The 25563-nt window shown below is 43.5% G+C and overlaps 1 protein-coding gene across 6 annotated transcripts in view; it reads right to left on the minus strand.

Moving 5' to 3' along the window:
• The window catches only part of FARS2 (phenylalanyl-tRNA synthetase 2, mitochondrial), a 558189-nt gene that overhangs the window by 223691 nt on the left and 308935 nt on the right, over positions 1 to 25563 (minus strand). The gene's annotated exons all lie outside the window — the stretch shown is intronic.

The raw sequence follows: 25563 nt of genomic DNA on the forward strand, positions 1-25563 counted from the left end.
TTTGCAAACAGTGCCTCCGTTAAGGGGCTAATATCCAAAATATACAAGGAACTCATGCAACTCAACAACAAACAAACAACCCAATTGAAAAATGGGCAGAGGACTTGAAGAGACATTTCTCCAAAGAGGACATACAAATGGCAAATAGACATATGAAAAAATGCTCAACATCAGTAATCATCAGAGAAATGCAAATCAAAACCACAATGAGATATCACCTCACCCCAGTCAGAATGGCTATCATCAACAAGACAAATAGTAACAAGTGTTGGAGAGGCTGTGGAGAAAAAGGAACCCTCATACACTGTTGGTGGGAATGCAGACTGGTGCAGCCATTATGAAAGACAGTGTGGAGATCCTCAAAAAATTACGAATAGAATTGCCATATGACCCAGCAATCCCTCTCCTGGGCATCTACCTCAAAAATCTGAAAACATTTATCCATAAAGACACGTGTGTTCCAATGTTCACTGCAGCTTTGTTTACGGTGGCAAAGACATGGAAACAACCAAAATGTCCTTCCAAAAATGAATGGATAAAGAAGTTGTGGTATATATACACATTGGAATACTATTCGGCGGTAAGAAAAGATGATATAGGAACATTTGTGACAACATGGATGGATCTTGAGAGTATAATGCTAAGAGAAATAAGTCAGACAGAAAAAGCAGAGAACCATATGATTTCACTGATATGTGGTATATAAACCAAAAACAACAAAAGAACAAGACAAACAAATGAGAAACAAAAACTCATAGACACAGACAATAGTTTAGTGGTTACCAGAGGGTAAGGGGGGTAAGGGGTTGGAGATGAGGGTAAGGGGGATCAAATATATGGTGATGGAAGGAGAACTGACTCTGGGTGGTGAACACACAATGGGATTTATAGATGATCAATTACAGAATTGTATACCTGAAATCTATATAATTTCACTAACAATTGTCACCCCAATAAATTTTTATAAAAAACAAAAAACAAACAAACAAACAAAAAAAGAAGTGCAAAGAGGGGAAGACCAATCAGAATCCACGCAGTAAGTTCAATGGCTTATGGATGTGGAGAGTCTTTGTGGATGTTCATTGGTAGATAATAAGTCTAGGTCTTTCGTAAATCAGACATTTACCAGAAATCAGTGTCTTAGTTCTTAAGTTCTGAGGGCACATGCCCAAGAGTCTCGATTTCATATTTTCCTGTTCCATTTTAGATTGAAATCCTTTCACAGACCTTAAACAGCATCTAATATTTGTGTTTTCTCATTTCTTTTCTTAATCTAGACAAAGGCATGTCTATTTTATTGTGTGTTATGCACTGCTAGGTGGGCTGATCCCTGTTGACTCTGAATGAGTGACATCCACAACGTCCTGTGCTCACAGCCCTTCCGGCTCCTGCAGACTCATGCCTGTGGCTTCTTCATGGACTCCGTCCATCTCATATCTGGTCTTTCTCACTTCCTCCTGCCTTCTGTTTTTCCCAACATTGTTGTAGTTTTATCAAATAACCGCCTACTGATTAGTTCTTTTGAGAACCTCTCTATAATTCTTGCTTGTTTTTAAAGAACTGAAAAGTGGATCTAAAGTACAGATATAGTGGAGACTTTCAAAGTCACAAGTGAATATTATGAGCTATTTAATGACAATACATTTGAAAATTTGGCTTAAATGAGTAATTTTCACTCAAGACAGAAAATTTAAAACCAATGACTCTGTACCAAATCGAATTAGCAGTCAACTCTTACAGCAGAAATGTTAGACTCAGACGGTTCAGAGTATCACTTAATTAAACATTTAAGGTGAAGGGAATCCCTTTAGTACATAAACTGTCTCATGAAAACAAGAAAAGGAGGAAAAACCAGCTAACTTTCTGAGGCTACTATAAACTTTAAGCGAAAGCTAGACAAGCACAGAATAATTCATAAAAAAACTGTAGGCCAATTTTACCTTACAACCTACATGAAAAATCCTAAATGTAATGTCAACAAACACAATTCAACAGCATATTAACATAATATTACAACATGCGCAAGTAAGATTTTTTCCAAAATAATGGGAATGATTTAAAACCAAAAATAATCTACTAATTGACATACAGTATAAAAAAAAAATCATGTGATTTTTTTCATAGACAAGCCATTGATAAATGTAACCTTTATTCATTATAAGAAAAACAATTGGCAAACTATAAATAGAAGACATCTTTAACCAGATATTTACTGAAAACCTACAGCAAACATATTTAATGTTGATTTTTTTAAAAAGCATTCCTAATAAAGTCAAAAGATAAGGATACCCACTCTCATCCTTGCTCTGTCACATTCTAAATCCTGACCAAGACAATAAACAGGAAAAGCTATGAACTAAATTAATTGGAATGAAATAGGCAAAATTTGTGACCCTAAATTTGAATCCTTCTTATTAGCTATATAACTTGGAAAACTGCTTTATCTATTTTCAGTTTTATCTGAAAAATTGAGGTATTGTTAGTATCTACCTCATAGGATAACTACTATTTCATATCTATTGTTATACACATAATACATAAGATTTAAAGTGAATGAAATGGAGATACATGTATCATTACTTACGGCTAAAATTCAAAAACATGTTTTTTTAAGTAAGTTTGTTTTTAAAGAAAGTTTCTTTTTTTAAGATGTATGCAGTATGATATTTATATGAAGTTAAAAAACAGGATAACAATAATATATATGTGTAAATTGTATTAAAAACCAATGTGGGAAGGCTTATATACTGGATGTTTGAACAATGACTACCTCTGGGAGAAGAGGGCAAAGTATTCAAGAAAGGTATAAAAAGGATTTCAACTTTAAGATGCAAAAGAGTTCACAGGTTCAATCTTGATTTGTGTGGCAAACGCACTGAAGGACTTGTGCATGCTACAGGTGTTGGTTGGGTTGGGGTAGAGGTGGTTGGTACACCCCAGAAGAGCAGCCCAACTTATACTTTATTCCCTTCATGCAGACTGATGGTAAACATCCTTGTAACTCTGTCTTCTTATTGGAGGGTAGCAAAATATGCTACCCCGAAATATGCTGCTTTGGGATAAAGATTATTTTGAGCTGAAGGCAAATGAGAAGCTGGTACAAGAAAATCTCTCAGCCTTCCCCTGACTTACCTAAGAGCAGGGCATACATTTGCTAAGGTGTCCTACCTCCCATTTCTACTAGTAGGAAGGACAGAAGTTAATCACTGGAGACAATGCTCGATCTTATCAGCGCAGAGATAAGAAACTTGACTAACTAGTTCTTATCTGCAATTAGTTTCCTATATATTTACCTTTCCATAATCGGCTTCCCCTAGAGACTCAAGCTACATCTCCTTTGTCCTATCACTTCTCTATAAATGTATCGTTCTTTTCCTAAACTGCTAGGTAAGCCCAAGTTCTAACCAAATCTTTCAGTTACTCAATTCTGGATATTCCTATGTGTTACATGAGGAATGCACATGTTAATAAACTTGTTTTGCTCTTAATCTGTCTTTTGTTACAAAGCCCCAGCAGAAACTAGAAGGGATTTTTTTCCCCTTCCCTACATTATCCACACATTTATTGCATTGTGACTACCTCTAATGGTCTTGGAATAATATACTTATTTTATTAGGTTGGGCTAATCTTAGGAATCTATAAACATTTTCAGTTTGCCCTTTTCAATACTGCCTATCTCTGCCAATTATTGACACGTCCAACACAAGAACTGTTTTCTTCCCTGTTGGGGGTTGACGGCGTGGGGCAATTGTGGAGTTACAGGCTTCCCTGCCCTCAGTCCTAGCCCTGGCCCCCCACTGTGCTCAGTGCCCCTCCTTCTTCGATTCATTTCTCTGCCGCTATGTCCGCTATGTATTTACTCTGCACCACTGTCTGGCTCATTCGCGTAGCCCATCAGCAGCACTGTGTCTGTGTAGTAAACACTTGCTGAAATCTTATTGAACTGACCACACTGCGGGGTCTGTGTCCACATTTACCAAGTTTTCCAGGATACTCTGGATTTTTTAAAATAACAATTATGGTTCCAAAAAGGACAATTCTCCATGTATCTGGGTCACATGAATTTGATTTTCAAAGACGTTGCTATTCTTCCCTTTTTCTTTTATCTGAAATAGCTTTGCTCACTAAGCTTTACTTCCATGTCTCTTTACTCTGCACTATCTCCCCCTCCTGCCCTTTAAAAGGCTCACACATCCCTTCAGATCTGTGTCCAGACTTGCAGGTAAGAAAGTTGGCAGCTGAAGTGCCAGAGTCCAGTTACTTAACAGTTTCTTATTTAACTGGTTTTATTCTGTTTCTTTTCTCCATCTAATCTCGGTGAAATAATAATTCATATGTTTGGGGTTTTCTTACTTTTAAATAAAAACATTTAAGGCTATAAATGTTCCTCTGTATACCTCTTTAGATATATCCCACAAGCTTATTCTTTCTATAAATTTTCTCTTTTCCTATATTCTATTGGATTGATCCATTTTTAAAAATATGCTAATATATTTTCCCTCTTTGGTTTAAAAAGCTGTAAATTGTATTTCTATGCTTTAATACTAACACACACCAATATCCTTTAATAAATTTTTCTAAAGCCTAAATTTATTTAGTTTTTCTATTCGCCTCTTAAATAAGACAAGAACCTTAGTTTCTTTTAACAGCAACTCTCCCAAACTACTAGTTTTATCTTTTAAAAAGCACACATAACATAATGTCATTTAAAGCAACAGTTAATTTTAAGTTAAAAATTGTTTTTTAATTCTATATTTGTTTTTTTTGCATTCTACCTCTTTATTGGGAGACAATTCCCTGTGGAATTTCCATACAATTTGTAACCACTTGTATCACAAACAGCCTTGGAATACAGAGGTAGTCTCTCCCATGCGGGAAGAGAGCAGATTTGTTTCTCCACCAGGATAATAAAGATAACATCCTTCTCAGGAGGAAAGATTGTGAGGTTTTCTAATGTTTCTTTAAAAGATTGGAAGGAAAACAAGCAAACCAACACAAATGAACAAACGAAAGATTGAAGGGTTCCTACATTCAAGAGTTTTCAGCTGTGCACTAAGCCCGCCGTGTGAGCCGGCATCCATCTCAGCTGCTCCGGCTGCATCACGCCCTCGGGATTTGGGAGGTTAGGAGAACCACCGCACACATGAAACTCATGCTGCTTCTATGCTGTGAGCAATACAGTCCTTTGTCTCTGACCCAGGAGTCTCATGTCATTCTGTGTGGCAGCCTACTTTGTTAACTTGCAAGCATGGTGAAATCTTAGGCCTTTCACAGTTTCTGACAGCTTTCTTTCTCACTTTCGTTCTTGCAGATGAACATTCTTTAATAGCTTTTTCAGTGAAAGTATGTGGGAGGCGAACCTCTGTCAATATTTGTATGTCTGAAAGCCCTCACACTTACATTGGGCAGGGCACAAAACAGTGGTCTCTCTTCAGCACTTTGAAGATATTTTTCTGCACCTATTAGTAACGACGACAATTCTGTTGTCAGTCAGTGCTGTTTCTTCATAGGGAATCTGTCTTTTGTTCCGAGCCATTTTAAAGTTTTACCTTCATCCTGAGACTCTGCACTTTGATTGTGATTAGGTCAGGCCTGCATTTATCTCTCTTTATTCTGCTCAGTACTCAGTGTGCTTTCGATCAGAAGTACACGTCTTGCACCAATTCCAAAAAATTCCAGCAATTACTTCTCTGCCATTCTTTTCATTGCCTTTAAACTGCAATAACGTATATTGTGGAACTTCTTGATTTGTCTTCCCTTTTTCTTAATTGATCTGTTTTAGGTTTTGTATTCTAGGTGAATTCTTCAGTAATAGCTTCTTATTTACTAATTCTCCCTTCAACTGAATCTGGTGTCATCTAGTTTTTTTCTTCTTCATTTCAGTGAACCTATTACCCCTTTCTGATATTTCTGTTTTCTTCCACATCTACTTCCATTTCGCTCTTGCCTGCTTTCACCCCTTTTTCAGATCTTCTTATCCTCCCCCCTCCTCCTCCTCCTTCCACTTCTTCCTCTTCCTCTTCTCTCCCTTCTCCTTCTTCTATGGTTATTATTCCTACATTGATCTCGGTGAGGACATTAGGTATTTTCTTTTTTTAAAGAATGCCTTCTGATTTTGTTTTAACCTCCAATGAATTCAGATTCTGACTTTTGATTTGGTTGGCTGACACTCTTAGCTCAGAGTTCTTCACGTGCTTTGGAATACGTGTACCCAGGCCCAGCTTGTATGGGACACAACTGCTGATGTTCCCTCACTAATCGCCCTCCTTGGTTGGGTATTTGGCAGTTCCTCCTCGCCCAGAATCAAGTTGGTCGTGCTGTCTGGCTTCCTGCCCATGGTGATACTGATGATGATGCAAAGTGGGTGATTTCTCTCAGTTCCCGAAACAGAGGGCCTGCCTCTGTCCTGCTCGCTCCCTAGGATCCGAGCTTCATACAAGCTAGAGGTCACGGCTGGCAGCAATTCACAGCAGTGACTAGCGCCTCCTTTCTAGAGCAGGGAAGCACGCCCACCACCTGCCCCGTTTCTGAGCAGAGTGCGTGCTCTGGCCCAGCACATTGGCAGAGCCGTTTAGTCCAGACTCTGCCCGAGCTACAGCACTGGGGTCCCCTCCCTACTCATGACCTGAGCCCAGGGGTCTCTCTTCAGTCTCGCCTTCTGCTTGGTGTCAGTGTTTGTCTCTTGTCCATAGTATAAACCTTTCTTTAGGGAGAGGAGGGAAAGGCGTGGTTCTGACTTTTTTCACATTCTCTTTTTAGATTTTTATCTATCACTGCTGTGTGTTTGGAGAAGGTAAAGAACAGCTTACAAAGCAACACCAACTGACTCTTCATATTTCCTTACACGATGGTTCTTAACTTCGTGGGGAAGGGGACATAGACCTCTCTGAGAATATGATGAAAGATTCAAATACTTGTTACAGAAAAGTACATATTTCCACACAGATTTTTGCATAGAAGTTCTAGGATTCGCAAACCCAGTATAAGTCATTCAAGGAGTCAGAATAAGGACCCTCATCTTTGATCCACATTCAAAACTGTCATGAGTTCAAATACACACAACCAAGATCACTGTACTAAGGGGTTAGAAAGTACCCAAATCTTTCTTTACTAACTTATGATATATACAAGGAATGTACACTTTATGATAATAAAACCATATGTGAAGGCATCATTGCTTGTCTGTGGTAGCTACTTGAAATGCAGTCATATTTATACAAATTTTTTAAAAGTCTGCTTTTTATGGGCTGGACTAAGAAACGCCTACTGCAGCAGAGACAACGCTGAATGGCCACCCTCGTTCCCGAGCAGCCTGTGGGCTGGCTGAGGCCTTTGGTGTAAATGCATCATAGCCCCTCTCCCTCTGTCCACCCTGCTTCCTCCACTTCCCTTCCGCACCCGATGATGACCTTCCACACCCTCACCTCCACCTTAGACTCTGCTCTCAGGGAGAACTTGACCTGTGACTCCTAGACATCAACAAACTGTCAGCAACCAGTTGACCAAACAATTCGGTGTGTGTAGGGGGTAGCGAGCACAAGGAGCTCCCATGTGGAGGGAGGCAGAGCTGCACTAGAACTTGGGTCCCTATTGCCAGGTATATGATAGAGAGGAACGGCTCCACCACGGCGCCCTGGCAATCGTGTGCGTTAGCCACATGGGCCACACAGGCAAAGCCTTGAACCACAGCTCCCCTCCGTCTTGGCAGGATGCCTTGTGATCCTCCTGGAAAGGATGCGTGGCCTGTGAGCTGCTGCCAAAAGGCCATCTCCTACTCGCCTCCTGATGTCTGCTGGAGGCTGCCATGAGGCGGTCTGTCATGGCCGCCAAGGTTCTGAAGAGGCCTGAGGCCTCCTGCCTCTGTCTCCTCAGAATAGTCATCGGATCTAGATCCTGTTAGCTGCAATCTAGAACTGGCCCCTCAGCAAGAGGTTATTTCACAATTGGTGTTGATTGTCCACTCTGTTACAGATGGAATTGTGGCCCTGTACAAACTATGTTGGAGTCCTAACCCCCAATAACTCAGAATGTAACCTTACTTGCAGAAAGGTGTTTACAAAAGTACTCAAATTAAAATGAGGTCATTAGAGTGGGCCCTAATTCACAATGACGTGTCCTTATAGAAAGGGGAAATCTGGATACAGACACACACACACAGGGAGAAAGCCATGTGAGGATGCAGCCAGAGAACTGAGTGATGCTTGTACAGACAAGGGATGCTGACGATTTCCAGGAGAACCACCAGAAGGTTTGGGGGAGGCCTGACCAGATCCTTCCTCACACCCTTCAGACAGAATTAAGCTGCCAGCACCCTGACCTCAGACTTCCCTCCTCCAGGACGGAGATAACAGATGTCTGTGGCTTAAGCCCCCAGCCGGTGGTGTCTTGTTACAGCAGCGCTAGGAAACCAGCATGGCGCCTTTGTTTCCGCGTTGTCCTTTCCTGGTATGTGGGACAAGGACGTGGGAGCTGGCACCTTTGGCTACTCTTCTCTCCACAGTCTATGTAAATGACAAGCTGTCTACATCTAAAGGTGGGTCACTGTATTTTACCAGCCGAATCAGTCAGGCCTGGGCCCTGGCCTTGCCGGGTATGTTCACTCGCCTATGTTCACTCACCTTAAGCTTCTGAGTCTATAAAGTGGAGATAGCACCTACTTCAGCGAACTGCAGTGAAGACGACACGAAATACCGTTCATAAAGCACACAATCATTTTCTAAACAGACACTGATTTGGACAGTTCCACTGACACATGATTTTGACAGTTGTCCACGCCCAGTTATAGCTCATAAGCTTGCCAACGTGACTGTGGGGAGGGGGCGTCTAGAAAGTGAGAGTTTGGTTTACCAATGTTATTCCATCCTAACCGGCCTCCTGCTCCAGGCTCATGCCGCGCCCCCGCCCAATATTTAAAATACAAATGTCACGTACCTTCCCAAGTTAAAATCGTCTTATCCTTCCATTACAAAATCAAAACTTTTCAGGCCCCTGTACCTGCTCATATTTTCAAGGAAGAGACTCTTACACTGCCAGTTGGTAACACAACGCAATATAATAGTACTTTTAGTCCAATGAACTTTGTTTCTACATCAAAATCTTCCCTTAACTTAAATGCTCTTCTCTTTTTGATGTTACTGACACAGGATAACAGATTACCACCCTCCATAATGCAGGCTTTCTGTATTAGTCAAGTTTATTCAGTCTCTGTCTTCCTTCCTTTGGGCAAAGTTATTTCATATGTGTGTGTGTGTGTGTGTGTGTTTATGCATAGCGTGTATGTACATATGTGTATTTCATATATATACGTATACACACACACATATATGTACATACACACTATGCATAAACACACACACACACGTTTTAGATTTTTTTTGGTTTAGAAAGTATTTTGACAGCCACTCTAACAGGAGGGTATCCTTCCTCAACAAGTTCCCCACAGAGTTCTGAGACTGTCAAGGTGACTTTTAACCATGACCAAATTTAGGCAAAGGATTATTCTGCAGCGCCTCAGGGCACTGCTTCTCTTTTTGCACCAGAACACGTCCCCCTGGATTTTACTGTGATTATATTGCTACCAGTTACCAAGCATGGGGTGCTAGCTGTGTGCCCGGGACTGCTCGGCACTGTCCATGCACCATCTCATGAACACACAGCACGGTACTAATAAGAGACGGCCACTCTGACTGTTCCCACAGTATCCATGAGGAAACTGGGTCACAGCCCAAGGTCAAACAGCTAGCAAGTGGCAGAGCCATGAACAAATGCAGGGCCAGGTTGTACTCTTAACCCTTATGCTTTAAGGCCTCCCATTTAAAACCAAGGGCTCATAGGAAATGGCTCAGTTTCTAGTACTATTTCCAGAAGCCGTCTATTCAGCCTAATTAATAATTGTGTACATAAGACCAAATCTAACATTTATCCCTCTGGTGCCTTCTATGAGATTTCCTTTTTTTCAAACGATTCCTTCAGCTTTGGGATGATCTTGATTTAAAAGCACTTCCAGGCTATTTACATTCCACGTGATTGTGTTCTTACGTAAATTAACTTAAACATCAGTTTTGTCTGTAAAAATAGTATGCTCGATCAGTTACTTTGCTCTACACTCAAATGTCTCATAGCCCTGATTTTAACGCCATCTATTCATTTTACAACAAAAACCGCTTATGAAACCTGGCCGGCAGCTTGTATTCTGCGAGTTCAGGTTGTTCTAACTCATGATTCCACACTGCCTTGACGATACAGGTTTTCCTCACTTTGTTCCAGCATTTTGTTTTTATTCTTCCGTAGTGTCACTGAGGGCCAGGAACACGCTGTACTGGTCAGAGGCGGGCACAGCTCCGACTCAGGCAACTGTCCTGGTGCCTCACCGAGAAACCACAGGAGACCCGTTCTAGGCATTATTCTAAACTTTAAAAAGTGCCCCACAATTCTCAACTTTTGATAGAATTTCAGTTCCGTTTGAAGAGACACAGAAAACAAAGCATTCCCATAATAAAATAGTGTTGAACAATCATTTTGGAAACTGTATGTTGAACTAACTTCCCATGTTTCTATACCATGGTCCCCACAACTATTCTAAGAGCAGAAACAGAATTTCAAGTCTTTTTGAATCATCTCCAATTTTCTTTAAAGCTCCAGAACTTTTACTGAAACCAATCACATACCACCACGCATGTGACAAATAAAGGAGCACTCTGCCAGTCAGTAAGCAGGGTGGGTGTGGGGGGCTCCCCCCCTGGCTGAGGCCATTCATTCTCCACGGGACCTCAGGGATGGAAGTCAGGATTCAAGGCCATGCCTGAATGCAATGGTTTTGAACTTAAGAAATAAAAGAAAAAAGGAAGCCTTACAAATCTTTGTTCAAATAAAATATCACAGGTGCCTCTGGTTAAAGAAGGAATTGCAGAGAGGGCAGGGACTTGCAGCCCAGACCCCTACTTGAGAGCACTGGCGGAGCATCGGACACAGAATACAATTGATAAGAATAAAAGAAGACTTTTTGGGGTGATGAAAATGTTCTAAAATTGACTGTGGAGATGGTTGCACATCTCTATGAATATACTAAAGACTGCTGAATCACACAATTTAAATGGATAAATTGTATAGTATGTGGATTATGTCTCAACAAGTAATGAAAATAATAAATGAATAAATAAACTTACTGATCAAATAAGCATCTCTAGAAATGGAGCACTGCTATCTTCTATTCAAGTCTCTATCACCTCTTCAGAATTTATCAAATACTTCACCTCTTAAATTCATTTTTTCAGGTTCAATAATTGAGCCTTTCTAGAGCCAGCAAACATCATTTCTGTACTCTTGTTTTCCCTCTTAGAAGTGAAATACTTGTAGATGTTTTGCCCAGTCATTCAAACTTCCTGTCTGTATCTTCACAGCCTTATGCAACCACTGTATTTTGTGAGATCACATGTAGTTTTACGATTACATTTTTTCCCCCAGTTAATCATGTTTACTAGACAACAGATATTTCCTTTCTATATGTGTCAGGTAAGTGAATGGAGGCCCTAGATTTAAAATTACATAATGAGAAACTAGGTCTCTTAATCCTCAACCACAAATTTCACCTCGAAATGGTGTATGTTTACGGCATGAACTCCGTGATCTGGCTCACAATTTCTTTTCCAGTTCATGTTAACCACAAACCGTACACGTCTCCATTCAGTTAGGGTGGGGATGTGCTGGGAGGTAAAACTGAGGGCCAGCTAGAGAAAGGAACTTGAACTTGCCTGAGTTCATACAGAGCAGGCCTTCTGACTATTCCAGTGTTCAGAAGAAAATGAGCAAAACAAAAATTAACCTGAAGAACTTACGACATCTGGTTTCTAATGGCTTGTTCAAAACTGGAGTAAAGATAAAACGTTGGACTCTTACACACAGGAAGCCTTTCATAGAGTAAACCTTTGGATTTGACCTTCTTCCTTTCTTCCTCACCCCATCCTCTTCCCGCATACCCATCTACTGGTCCTTTTAGGCCAGAACCCTTACCTTACATGTTCTAATATCTCTTCCTGACCCCATAATGCCAAAGAATCAACATTGTTCCAGTTGCTTCTCTGCAAAACATCCTAGTGGACAGACACCTGCCCGGTGTCTGTGTCTAAAGCTCTGTTCTCCATCCTGTTTGGAGACAGAAGTGCCCAGGGAGGTGGGTTAGACTAATTACTTCTGCAAACATTTATTGATTTGGTTTTACTAGAAAACAGTCCAACATCAACTTTTGGCCATAGGGTAGAAATAGATAGGGAACAAAAAGCTAACTGCAGGGCCTGCCCGGTGGTTCAGGCGGTTGGAGCTCCATGCTCCTAACTCCGAAGGCTGCCGGTTCGATTCCCACATGGGCCAGTGGGCATCTTAACCACAAGGCTGCCGGTTCAACTCCTCGACTCCCACAAGGGAGGGTGGGCAGCGCCCCCTGCAACTAAAATTGAACATGGCACCTTGAGCTGAGCTGCCGCTGAGCTCCCAGATGGCTCAGTTGGTTGGAGTGCATCCTCTCAGCCACCAGGTTGCTGGTTCAACTCCCGCAAGGGATGGTGGGCTGTGCCCCCCGCAACTAGCAACGGCAACTGGACCTGGAGCTGAGCGGCGCCCTCCACAACTAAGACTGAAGAACAACAACTTGAAGCTGAACAGCACCCTCCACAACTGAGATTGAAAGGACAACAACTTGACTTGAAAAAAAGGCCTGGAATTACACACTGTTCCCCAATAAAGTTAAAAAAAAAAACAAAAAAAAAAAAACCCAAAACAAACAAATAAACGAAAAAGCTAACTGCAACCACCTAAATTTTTTAGAGAAAATATTGTAGCTGCTCTGAGAAAGGAAAAAGGAGGCAGGGGGTGGAATGAGATAGGATAGGGTGGGGTGGGGTGGGGTGGGGTGGGGTGGGGTGGGGTGGGGTGGGGTGGGGTGGGGTAGGGTGGGATGGGAAGGGATGCTGTGGGGTGGGGTTGGGTGGGGTGGGATGTGGAAGGAAATACATGAGAAGTAAGGTACTGGTGACAGTCATTGTAATTGGGTGGTGGTTTCATGGGTATCCACTATACTATAGTTTATTACTTAAACACATTATTTTCTAAACATCAGAAATTAGATAAAAAGAAAATTAAAGCAAAAGGATATCAATGCTTAGTCATTTACTTAGAGAAATTATGTAATGCAGGGAAATACTGGCTCCAGTTTATGCACTCACATTTTAAAAAGCAATTGTTTTTTCTTAATTTAAGTTAAAATCCAGCTGTTTGTTTGTATTCAACAAAAAAAAACAATGAGTTCAACGTCCCATGTTGGGGGGATGTGAAGCACTCTTTTCTTCTGCACCGAATGCAAAAGTGTCCAACAAAGCCCAGCATAAAGCTCACCGAGCAGAGGTGATGCCTTAGTTCAAAGGAAATGGAATGTGAACACAGAGTTCTGATGGAGAAATCCACTCTCCTGACAGCCAGCAGAACAGAGCAGACAACTAGCATTCACCGGGCACCTCCTATGTGTCTTGCCAATCCCGGCACTCTGGCTACTCAGACACCATCCCTGCCACCAAAGGGCTCACAGACCAGAGGGGAAGGAGACCATAGGAAGTGATCCATACACCGTGGTAAGGCTCTGCCACAGAGGGAAGGCTCCTTGTGGTATGTGAGCAGATGCAGCCATCTTTGGAAATATGGCTAAAAGCCCGAATGGGGCCATTAGATCACCTTCCCCTTTCCAGGGAGAAACACACCTCCCATCCGTTAGGTAAAAGTCTCAGTAAGATGAGTTTATTAAAATAATAAAACAGGGAGAGCATATTAAGAAGTTTTTGGCTGTCTGGCCAAATATCAAATGTGACAGAGAGAAAGATAGTGACTGATTACTTTCTGGAGAAAACGCTGTCATAAGAAGAGGGAGGAGTTCCAGGATTCTGCTTCTCTCTAACTGTGGATAAACTGCCAAGTCTCTGGGCCAAGCTTCTGCATCAGCAAGAGACGGCAGTTTGCAACTCACACACCGTTGTCTGATTAACACGGTCCCTGAGCATGTCACGACTGGTGCCCTGAGAAACCTGGGCCATTGTCAAGTACACCTGAGAAATGCTGGGTTTAACCAAGTTGGGCAGGGGGAACCTGAGAAAGATTATTAGTGGGGTTTGCCCTTCCGAAAATTTCAACCAAAGGACCGAGTGCAACCCAACTTTTCGATTCTGCTGGTTTCCCGAGTCATGCCACCCTGCCTCCTAGAGGCCCGAAGAGGACAGGCAGAGATCTGCACTGAACACATCCATGCCCTGGCGTCCAGGGTGGCTCGGGTGTCACCCCCACTCAAATCACAATTCCTCCCATTCAAAAGGACCCTGAGTTTCTTGCCAGTTTAAAAGTTTAACTTGAGTTGGAAAAACAAGATTTTCAGAGTTCTATCAAATAAACCTTCGGCAATGCTGCTGAGGCTGTGAGCTGGCAACACTTATCACTCAAGAGGTAATATTCCAAGCTAATCATTGAGGATGAATTTCCCTTATGCAAAGGGAATCTGACTGCTTCTGTGGATAGGATTGGCCATGAAACCAACTGTTGAGATTTCTTCTTTTCTCCCCAAACGACGATTCGTGCTGGTTACATGTGCGTGACACAGGGTCTTTCACTTCCATTCAGCCTCCCTCACAGCGTGGGGAGGCAGACAGCCTTGTGCAGACTGTGTGGGTGGGAAATGGAAGGGCAGACGCTGAGTGCTTACAGTAAGTACACAGGCGATGGTAGCAGTGGGGTGTGAATACAGGTGCGTGAGCCCCCACATCTGTCTCATCCTCTGCACCGCACCACAGCCAGCAACGGGCCCCCTTCTTGAAGGCCCCCCAAACATGGAAAGCCCCCATGGCCGAGCTGCCGCCCAAGGCCTCTTAGGGCCCCTCTGTCCCTACCTGAGCTGCGGCAGGTCCCTGAGCCTCTGCAGACTCCTCTGTACACGGGAAGGACATCCTTACTTCACTGAGTTATCATGAAGATTAAATGCGATAACATATATTAAAAACCCTTATAAATTACAAAACACCATACAAGGGAAGGTAGGATTAATTATCCCTTTCTTCTTGTTTTACAAGCTTTTCTAAAAAACTCATCCAATTAACGACGTAATAATGCTTACCATTTAGTTAGTGCTTACCATGTGCCAGGCACTATTGCCACATTTCATCTTCAAACGAAGCCCATGGGGAGGGCACTCAGCTGGTACAACTCAGCTCTGCCCCTTACCAGTTGTGCCCTTGGGCTGCTCCCTTCTCTCCCAGCCTCCCACTCGATAGAGGGATCCTGCCCGCAGCCCCTCGTGGGGCTGTGAGGAAAGCCATGAGTGTATGTAAAGCGAACAGTAAACACCCAAGTGTTTTCTCCTGCATTTCTTGCCCCTGCGTGGCCACACCCGATCTGAACTCAGGTCCAGCTAATTCGACTACCTCCTCATGCTGGGCGCCTATCACTATGGTCTGGAATCTGGGGAGAGTTTGGAAGAGTTGACATATCTCCTTGTGTCACCTGATTTAAAATGTCTCCAAGGTAGGGACTACGTTTTCTCCTTTATATGAGAGTGGTTCCTGGCACAGAAGGGACATGACCAGCGCTTGTGGAATTGAATTAGAAAGACTGTGGCTTTTTCATGGTTGCTGGTTTCCACAGCCTCACTCTGGCTGTAATACCAGGGACATGGGTTCTCAGGGCAATGAGGCGGGAAGGGGCGAGATGGACCACCAGGGAAATGCTGAGAGAAGAGAAAAGCTTCAGTGAAGAACAAGTGACTAGCAGGGAGGGCTGAGACATCATTCTCCAGTAGGTACAGACATTAAAGGACTCGGGGGTAGAGCCCTCTTGGCAGAGGGGAAGAAGGGATTACAAACTGGAAACGTGGAACTGCTGAGGGCCTTTTTATAGACTTCTGTTCTGGAGAGCTAAAGGGTCAAGTGTGGAGCTGGAAAGGAAGGAAAACAGAACAGGATGTTCAAAGCTAAGAGTGACTAGAGAGAGACCTCCGATTTCCTCCAAGGCTAAGGAAGCACTTAATTCCCAGGTCCGTTACCCAGCATGTGCCTCCCAGATCCAAACCCACTCCCTGCACTTGGCTGTGGGAGGCTGCGCTGGCCTCTGCTAACCGAATTTCTGCTCTGCCAGGGGCTCCCTGGAGGGAGGCTGCCGGCGGGGGACGGAGAAGGAATGGCTCTTCCTTGCGGGCTCCCTGCTGTCCGGGGCCCTAGCAATACTGCTTCTGCACCCCAGTAATGCCAGTATGACCAGTAGCAGTAGCTGAATTCACGCTGAAGTTTTTGCAACACCTGCAGAACCCTCCCCAGACACCCCAGCACAGCTGGCACTCCTACTCTGAGCTCAGAGACCTGCTCAGAGGTTCGGGTGTTACCGCTGGAGACCCCTCCACCAAGTTTTTATGTTTCACGAATTCCAACCTCTTTCTCTGTTCCCGCAGCCGTAGAGGGGGCAGCTGTGTCCTGCAGTTGCTATATCCATGAAACCTTAGTGATTTCCTTTTGACTCTTCATTCACCTCCCTGAAAGGGTAACATTTCTTTAGATTAATTTTTCTTTATTAAAAAAACAAAAACAAAAAACTGGTGTGGTTTCTGTCTCCTGCCTGGACCCTGACTAATATGACATACTAGGAAGGAAGGGAGAAAGATTTATCAAGAGTTTGAGGTCCCTTATCCCTAATATGGTGTCAAATTCTCATAAACTGCAAAAATAAGTTCCAGAATAACCAATTCACAATATAAATCTAAACAAAGAAATGAAGACAAAGGGTGTTGATACGTTGCTCAGAAAACAACGAAGTTGCGTCAAACACAGATCCTCTGCTCATTTAGGGAAACATCAAAGTCCTACCCAACAAAGAAACACTCTCCAAGGACTGTGCCCTGGACCAATGGACCTCCATCAGTGCAAAGAAAGATGCCAGACCTACGATCCCTCAAGTTTCTTTCCATCCCTTTACCAAATGAACCTCAGTGGTGTCAGAAGACAAGACCCAGGCAAGATGAGGGGCGTGGGAATGACATCGGGAGGGCTTCATTCTTCCAGGGCTGGAGGCCCGGGCCACGCAGTCCTGCCGCAGGGCAGGTCCTTCCCTGGGGTCTCAGCCCTGCGTGTCCAGCCACCTGCGACCCTGAGGGGCTATCATTGTGTTTGATAAATAGCACCGAGTCAGCAAACAGCCCATGTTCTCATCAGCATGGGGTTCTTGCACTCTCCTCCGGCCCCCAGTGCCTCACCTCTGCCTGCAGCATCCTAAGAGGTTTAGCCTGAGCCTGAGTGAAATGGAAGCAAACACTTTCCTAGTGGCTATTTTTCAATAACTTCCTCCCTAAATAACCCAAGGATTTGAGTGGTTTGCAATGCCTTCCTGTTACCCTCACTTGACGGGTGATATGGAGACCATCTTTTTTCCGACGGAAGGTGTGAAGAACCTGAATTTGATAAACCAGATAGGATGTGATTTCCTTTTGGCAGAGTTTACCAAGGTTCTGAATTTCTTTTATTTAATTGTTTATTTTTTGGAGAGGGAGGCTTAAAAGGATGGGGATACAGAAGAACGCTGGCTTTTCATTTCAGTTGGAGGGGTGCATTTCTTCGCTGCATCTCTTCTCCTATCTGTATCACCTGGGCCCTGAATAACGATGCTGACTAACTGTGTTACTGGGCACGAGTGCCTGTGCTTGGAAAGAGTGCAGAGGCTGGGGAGGGCAGGAGTTGCTGTAGTGGTGAACCTTCCTGGAGAAACGGCAGAAGAGTGAGTGTAAAACCGTGAACTTCCCTTGAACTGATCCACTTGTTACTGGTTCACTGTCAGGTGGGATTCTGCAGGGTGGTCGGGCCCTCCTCACTTGTTCTGTGTGCTGCTAATGAACCAGAACCATGGCAGCACTCAGGAAGGCTTTGCTGGGCTCACTCCTTTCTCAGACTGTGACAAGAAGGGAAGGCAGGAAGCAGAGATGGGAGGCAGGCCAGGCTGGATGGAGGATCTGACTGCTGAGGCAGGAGACAGAAGAGCTTGCCGTGACCTGAAGAGGCTGTGAGCAGTGCAGTGAGCAGGCGCTATGCTGGCCCAGAGGCATCGACGGTCCCTGTCAGCCATTACCTGTACGAGGCCTATGTACCTGCCACGTCCTGCTTTCTGGGCTTCTCCCACTGTCGAGTCTGCTGCGGCTGGCAGCGAATGCTGACTGGGGTGGAATAGGGAAGTGAGAAGAGACCCAAAGCAGGATATGTCACCATCAGAGACACTCTTATTGTCTATTGACTATAGGTGGTTGAAATATGGGATCCCTTCAGGTGACTGGCAAATGCTCTCTCAGCTCCAAAGCAAAGGCACAAGATAAATCCAATAAACAGAGAAAGAGGCTGTGGGTGGGTGAGTCTATTTTAGGGCTGGCAGGATGGTGAATTTTCCACCGTTAGCTCTCACCACTGTTTTCAACTGTCTTAAAAACATTACAAGCGATAGATAGTAGAGGTTGGATCTCTTAAAGATTCAAGCCAATCAAAGCAAAAATGGCACATTATAGAAAAGCTAGAGAAGGGATATAAAAATACAAATGTCTACAAAAAAAAAAAGGTCTGATAACATTTTGGCATCACTCAACCCATCCTCGTCAATCTTTCTGTGTTCTTCATTCATTCAACGAATATTTATTGAACTCCATGGGCAAAGAAACATGAAAGGTACACAACAGACATCAAGATTAGTACAATATTCTTTTCCCTGAGTAATTTACAAGTTGATAGGGAGGTAAGAATGGGCTAATTTAAATATTTAATTTAAATATCAGCTAACTTAGTTTAAGGAATGAAAAGAGGGCCTATCTGAAACTAATGATTGTACAATGGCCTGAATGGGAGGGGAGGGGTCCTGGGGCAAGACAAAATGTCTTCAGCAAAGATATTTTATCAGCAAGATCCAGGAGATAGTAGCTGAAGTTGCTTAAGGTCCACATGCTAAGACTAGAGGAACTATGTTTAGTATGTTGAATCCGAACTATAATGTAATCAGGACACCCGCTGGCCGTGGCTGGCAGGCAACGGGATGGCCCGGCAGGAGGGAAGGTAGGGGCCTCGTGAGAGTAGAAGGCACGTCTCGTGACTCTGTGGTCTTCCCCACAGGATCTAATAAAGCGATTGCTCAGAGAAGTTAATGTAACTTGTAGAGGTAACATAAGATGTTCTGTCGCATTCACTCAACTCTCTAATACAAGAAACTGATCACCCAAGTCCAGGATCACTCAGTTCCGGGGTCGCCTCCCGCCTGCTGCTATTCGGCCTGAGGTCTCAGTGTGACCTCTAGATGACTAAATTGGATTGAAGGATGGTGTTTTTCCCCAAGTTCAGGAAATTAATTTATATTTTTGTTTAAAAAGATGGAAGGGTGAGGTTTTCTTTATCTGAGTTTCAGTGGCATTAATACCAGAGTGTTCCTGCATCCATTCCCAAAGTTTCAGTAAACGGAAGTCCGGGTTTACTGTGAAAGTGTAATCTTACGTTTGTATTTGTTCCCTCAGATTTCCATATATTTTATATGTGGCAGATCTGAATAATTTAATGACCTCAGAATACATTTCAAAGCTGATCTTAATGACTGGTTACTGGTTGCTCACGGAGAATCCAAATCTCTAGGTATTTCACTCTGTGCCTGCAATGTGCAAAGCAACTATTAAGAAATTTAAAAAGAGTAACACATAGACACTCTTCAAAAGGAGCTTAAAATTTAGTGAAACAGAAGGGTCTAGAGATGCTCGTAACACAAGACATTGTAGTGCAAAATGAAGCAAAACCTGTTTTCCCCCTCAAAAAACAGCAAGGTGTTGACAGGTCAGGAGTTTACAAACAGCACTCTCACTGGCTAACGTAAAACCTGAGGGACCGGCAGCAGTACATCCATGGACTTAGTGGTAAGAGAGGAATGGATCTGCTGTGGTCATCTCCTCTCCTACCGAAATCCCTATCAGCAGGTTAGCTGTTGGGAATGTTTGCTCAGGCGTGGGCACAGAGCTGAGTGAATACTGGCACTCCCAGCCTGGCCCCCATCAACCAATGCACGTCTGTGATCTCTGTGCGAGGTGACACCAAGATGTCACCTGCAGTGAGGGGCTCTCAGGTGGGTGTTGGCCGTGACCTCATTACCCACAGAGCTCAGGCTGCGGCCCAGAGGTTCTTGATCCAGCCAGCTGGTGCCCCAGCCCCTGACCTCCAGCTCTCAGAGTAAAGCCTGGCCTGGGTCTCTTCTGAGAGCTCCCCAGAGACTCCAATGTGCACAGCATATTGGGAGCCACGTTCTAGTCTAACGTGCTGTTTCTGTCACTGTACAAGGACAGTACTCACACATACATGCTCCTCACTGTCGCACTGGCCCACACTAGGACCCAATTTGGTAGCTCTGCTGATTGTAAATATATTATCCAACATTTACTGAGCGTTCACCATGCACTTATAGGAATGAAGTGGAAGACCTTTCAGACATTTTGACATTTAATCTCCAAAAACAACCTTAGGAGGTAAGTACTGTCGGTGTCCCAGTTTACAGCTGGAGAAACTGTAACTTACAGAAGTGACTCACTCAAAGTCACGTGCTATTTAGGGAAGAGCTAAGACGTGAACCCTGCCTGCTCAACACCAAAATGTGTGCTTCTAACCACTAAGATATACCACCTTATTTGTATGTATGTCCATTTTAAAAGTATATTCTGCATCTAGGCACAAATGCTGTGTGACACATACTCATCCACAAAATGGAGAAAAACAAAACATCTACTTGGAAGTGATTTACCAAAAGGATATATATCCAGCATCTATGTTCATGAAACCTTTTGCTGACTCTGTGCATCCAGTCTCAGTGTATGGAATCGTACCAGGAAAACACTAGTGCACCCAGAGACGACATGTTCCCATGTGCTGCCCCTGACACTCAGGAGCCATTGCAGCAGAGTGCTGCAGTCCAGCGTCTGCAGAGGTGACCTCATTCAGCCTGTGTACAAATCGGGAGGCTCCGAAAAACACAACACAGCTAAGCAAAGCTACAGGGTTTTCACTGTATTCAAGCGAAAAGAAGTTTCTTGTATCGTTCTAGAGAAGACGACTGCCAAAGACAAGTGAGGGTCCTGAGCTTACTCCCCCGATCCGCACGCATTACCCTGCTGCCATATCACTCATCCTACCACGACTGAGAGCTCTGCGCGCCAGATACTGCCTGCTCGCCTGCCCAGCCGCCCAGAGCTTCTGTCAGTCCTCATGTTAACCCTCGCTGTGCATGAGAAGCCTGAAGCACAGACAGGCTGAGGAACTTGCCGGGATTGTAGTTATGTAATTAGCATATCATTCCATACTGTAGAGAACTAGATCATTTCAGTCGGCGAGCAGCAGAGCTGGGGAGGGACCCAGGCAGGCTGGCTCCGGTCACTAGGCTCTGTACCACCCTTTCTCTATGTCTCAGGCCCTGTGACAGACACAGCAATTCTAAAGACAAATAAGATACCGCTCCTTAGGAAATAGAGAAACACACCCATCACGACAGGAATAGGGCAGCGAGGGCCAGTTTTCCATGTAAGTTTAGAGAGAACACAGTAAAGACTAACCTAAAATTGTCAAGAGAAACTCTCAAGAAAGGTTAAATCTGATGGGATATTAATTTCTGGAAATGGTTCCTTAAGGAGCTGGTCAGCCACGGTGATGGCATGAATATGGAAACGTGGCCTTAAGACGAAGCCGTGACTCAGATGTGTGAGGGCCCCACCAGGTTGTGCAGGGACCACAGCCAGGCAGCTGGTTCCCCACATGGAATTCCTTGTAAATGGACCTACAGATCCTGGCGCCTAGTGGGCGACTGGTGACTACTGGGCAGGGAGGACTTGGAGGAAAGAGCCCTGCAACACGGAGAAGGAACTGGCAGGAAGCACCAAGGGAACCCATTAGTTTCACTGAAAAAACGAGTTTCCTTCCTCTTAGAAAGGGAAATGGCAGAAGTCAGAGCAAAACTAAAAGGTAGGAAAGATGGTAGGGGAGGGAGAAGGCAGTGTCTCAACTAAAATAAATCTTGTTGCTATGATTCTATTAATCTAAAGTGCTATTAACTACCACTGTAATCCATCTATACGACTAAGGTAATCAAAAAGACTCTTACGTGTACAGGATATTTTGACATTTAATGTTTTAAATATTCTTCAATACTACCTTTGTAAAACAGAAATCGTTGCATCCCCATTTTACAGATGAAGAAAACAAAGCCCAAAGAGATTAAATGAATTGACAAAAGTCAAGGAGTTATCAAGTCAGTTCAGAACGGTAGCCCACTCTTTGCATTAAAACACGCCCCAAGCCCTGCCAGATGTTAATATGCAAATTAAACACTATGTTCCATACAGTTTATATATTAAACGCATTTTATTTTCTTATTGATCAATATTTTGAAGATTAGTCATCTAGCTCCCACTTAGTCACCCGTGTTGCTGAGCCCCATGCCTTCACCATGGTGGTTTACAGAGACTGTATTATAACAAAGCTTCTAAATAAATACCGTGGCTTAGTCATATTGTGGTTACTAGGACTTTAATACAGCAAGGAACCAATCCTAAGGACCAGTAGCCTTTAAAAAAGAAATATGGAGGGTTTTTATTTTTATTCTACAAAAAAATATTTATTTTCTCCACAAAACTCTGCTTTAAAAAAAGGCTCTGCTTTCTTTTTATATATAGTTATTCCTACAGATCTCTAGCACCCTGTTTTGGTATGAAAAGAATACGGGAAGAAGGATATTACAGTAATAAAAATAATGTATTTTTCTTCCCTCTGCCACCTCTTGTCATTTAGTTTCCATGTAACCTAATTCTTATTCTGATCAGAGAGGAGGGAACTGAAAACCAGGGTTTTATTAACACCGTCAATACCTACCCCGCTCAGGCACACGCACAAAAATAGCCCTCTGGTCACTAATCGTGCATTTTACAGATGAGCTTCCCTGGCTGCTGTCCATGCAGATGATAAATAAAGTAGCTTTTGTTTTCAGAGATTTATTTCCAAGACTTCTTCATTAAATGCTATTTGGGAGCATGTACATATCTATGGAAGGTTAACAGAAAAACATCCTGAAAAAATAACCATCAACGAAATGTGCTACTGACAGAACCTAAGATGGTCTTTCTCCAAAGGACACATTTAAAATTCAGACGCACACACACACACACACACACACACACACACACACACTCACAGTTGAACTGTATGAAATTCCTATGCAGAGAGTAATAAACACTTGGAAGTATGGCTGGAAAATGGATGACTGCTTGTTTGTTTTGATAGTGGAGGGTGGAGGGTGAAGGGTGGGGGGAGATGATGATGTTGCAAAAATTGCCCAATTTCTGTCTGGTGAACTCTGCTATTTCTGTCTTACAGCTTAGATGAATAGGGTTATCAAAGTAAAAGAAAGCTGGGAACATAGACTTCTGATAAGAGGGTGGCACCAACAGCCTGGGACGGGGGAGCTGACACTGTCTGGAACTTCTTAGTTGGACAGCAGAAACTCCAGCCTGCTGGTGCCCTCATCTGCACACTTGGCGGGGCAGGGGGGGCGAGGTGGGGGGAGCATGGCTTCCAAACAGAAAAGACATGTCTCCTGAAAAAACCCCATCTTTATACTTTTTAATTCCACCACAGATTAGATGTAAAAGCCATTTAACTCTCAGGCAGCCAGAGTAATTTCCTCAGGAAATAAGTGCAAAACGCCTCACATTGAGGGGCACAAAAGAGAACCTATGCCACACAGGCTTCCCGAGAGTGAAAACAGCCCCGTGCTTGTGCTGAGGACACAGCAGCCTGCGAGGTCACCACGTGCACTCGGTACGAGTATGAACCAGACTGCCCACCCCTGACTCAGAGCATGTGTCTGTGGGTCTGTTGTGGGACCTTCCTGGGTGGGTCTCGGTTTCCTCACCTGTACCATGGGGATATTAACAGCACCTATGTAATAGGTTTTTATGTAAAGTGCTGGAACAGTTCCTGGAAGCGTGATATGAGGATCTGTTAAACAAGTTACTCTAATTGTAAACACAGGAGAGAGTGAGCGAGTTGGTTTCTGTTTCTGACCAATTTTGTTTCTTAATAATTTAAATGGCGTCCATGTTTCACTGGAGGTTTAAATGGTCATACATACAGATGAAATCCCTTGCAAGGAGAGCTGTCTTCATTCCTTTTACAAATGGGGAAACTGAGGCACCAAGGGGCATACTTAAGCATGTGCAATTCTTCTGCAGGTTCTGCCTAGTGTTTCTCACCTGGATGCACCCCAGCAGGTGCTCAAATGGACGCTGTTGGCCTGAACTGAATTTCCTGATGTCTGAGACCTAACTGGGAACGTAACCGAAGGAGAAATATTCTTTACTCTAATTTCATTCCTTTTAGACTCTAATTGTTAAGGAAGAACAGTGATACAGTTGACATCCTGAACCATTCATTTTTACAATGACTTTTTTTTTAAGCATGGGAAGTATGCTTTGGGCACGGGGAACACTCATTCATCGGTAAGATGTTTGTTTAAACAGTGTCACTGGTCTAATGATGAATGAATGAGGGCTGGAAAACACCAGACACTGCGGCACATTTATTTCTCACAGCCCATTAGGCATTGGCTAAGCGCTCCTTTAATATGCCTCAAACATTTTCAAGTGTGCTTCACTGGTTGCCCTGAAAAAACTCAAGCCACCAAAGGAAACCAATATATTACATCACAGAAGCAGCCAGGCTGAGCACTCTTTTGTCAGCAGTGACACCACAAACTTCATTATTCTATGTCTCACACTTTTAACATAAAGGACTATGCTACTTTGCTGAAAGATAGTACAAAATACAAAAAAAAAAAAAAAAAAAAAAATTATTTTAACTTTGATAAAGGTCATGTTTGTCGATGGATAAAATCTGATTATGAGTTAGCCCAGCCACAGAGGTTTTACATCAATATACAGATACAAGCTTAGGGCTACCTGGTAGCAAAGGCTCTGCCACAAACGATCAGAGTGAATTACATGGGACTGCTAACAACTGAGTGCGCTGATCTGCCCCTAAAGCAATTTCACATAGTTCAACTTGATTGCTGTGTAACTTAGGAAAAATTTCCAAATTCTCTAAATCTCAGTTTCCTCATCTATAAAACGGGAATACTCAGTACTTTCTTTATGGTATTATCATAAAGATTATAGAAACTCTATGAAAAGTACTTAGCATAGTCACTGTGGGTACCTTAGTGCCTAATAAGGTTACTCATCATTCATAGTAATAATGTTAGCATCTGTAGGAAGCTGACCAGGAAGCACCTCACTGTGACCCTGGTAAAGTGCGCTGGAAAGAAGAGCCTGGTCCTTCAGAAGAAGCCACCCTCCCACAGTGGGCACAGTGGGCACAGGCATGACACCTGGCAAGCCACTTCGGCGTTAGCAGCGGTCCTCCCAGAGCAGCTGTCCGCTGGAGAACGGTACCAGCGGCAGAGCCGACCGCCTCGCCCAGCATCACGCACACACCTGGCTGGGAACTG

This window comes from Rhinolophus sinicus, chromosome 14 (genome assembly GCF_057876585.1).
Source record: "Rhinolophus sinicus isolate RSI-liver-muscle chromosome 14, RSI-T2T, whole genome shotgun sequence".
Classification (NCBI taxonomy): domain Eukaryota; kingdom Metazoa; phylum Chordata; class Mammalia; order Chiroptera; family Rhinolophidae; genus Rhinolophus; species Rhinolophus sinicus.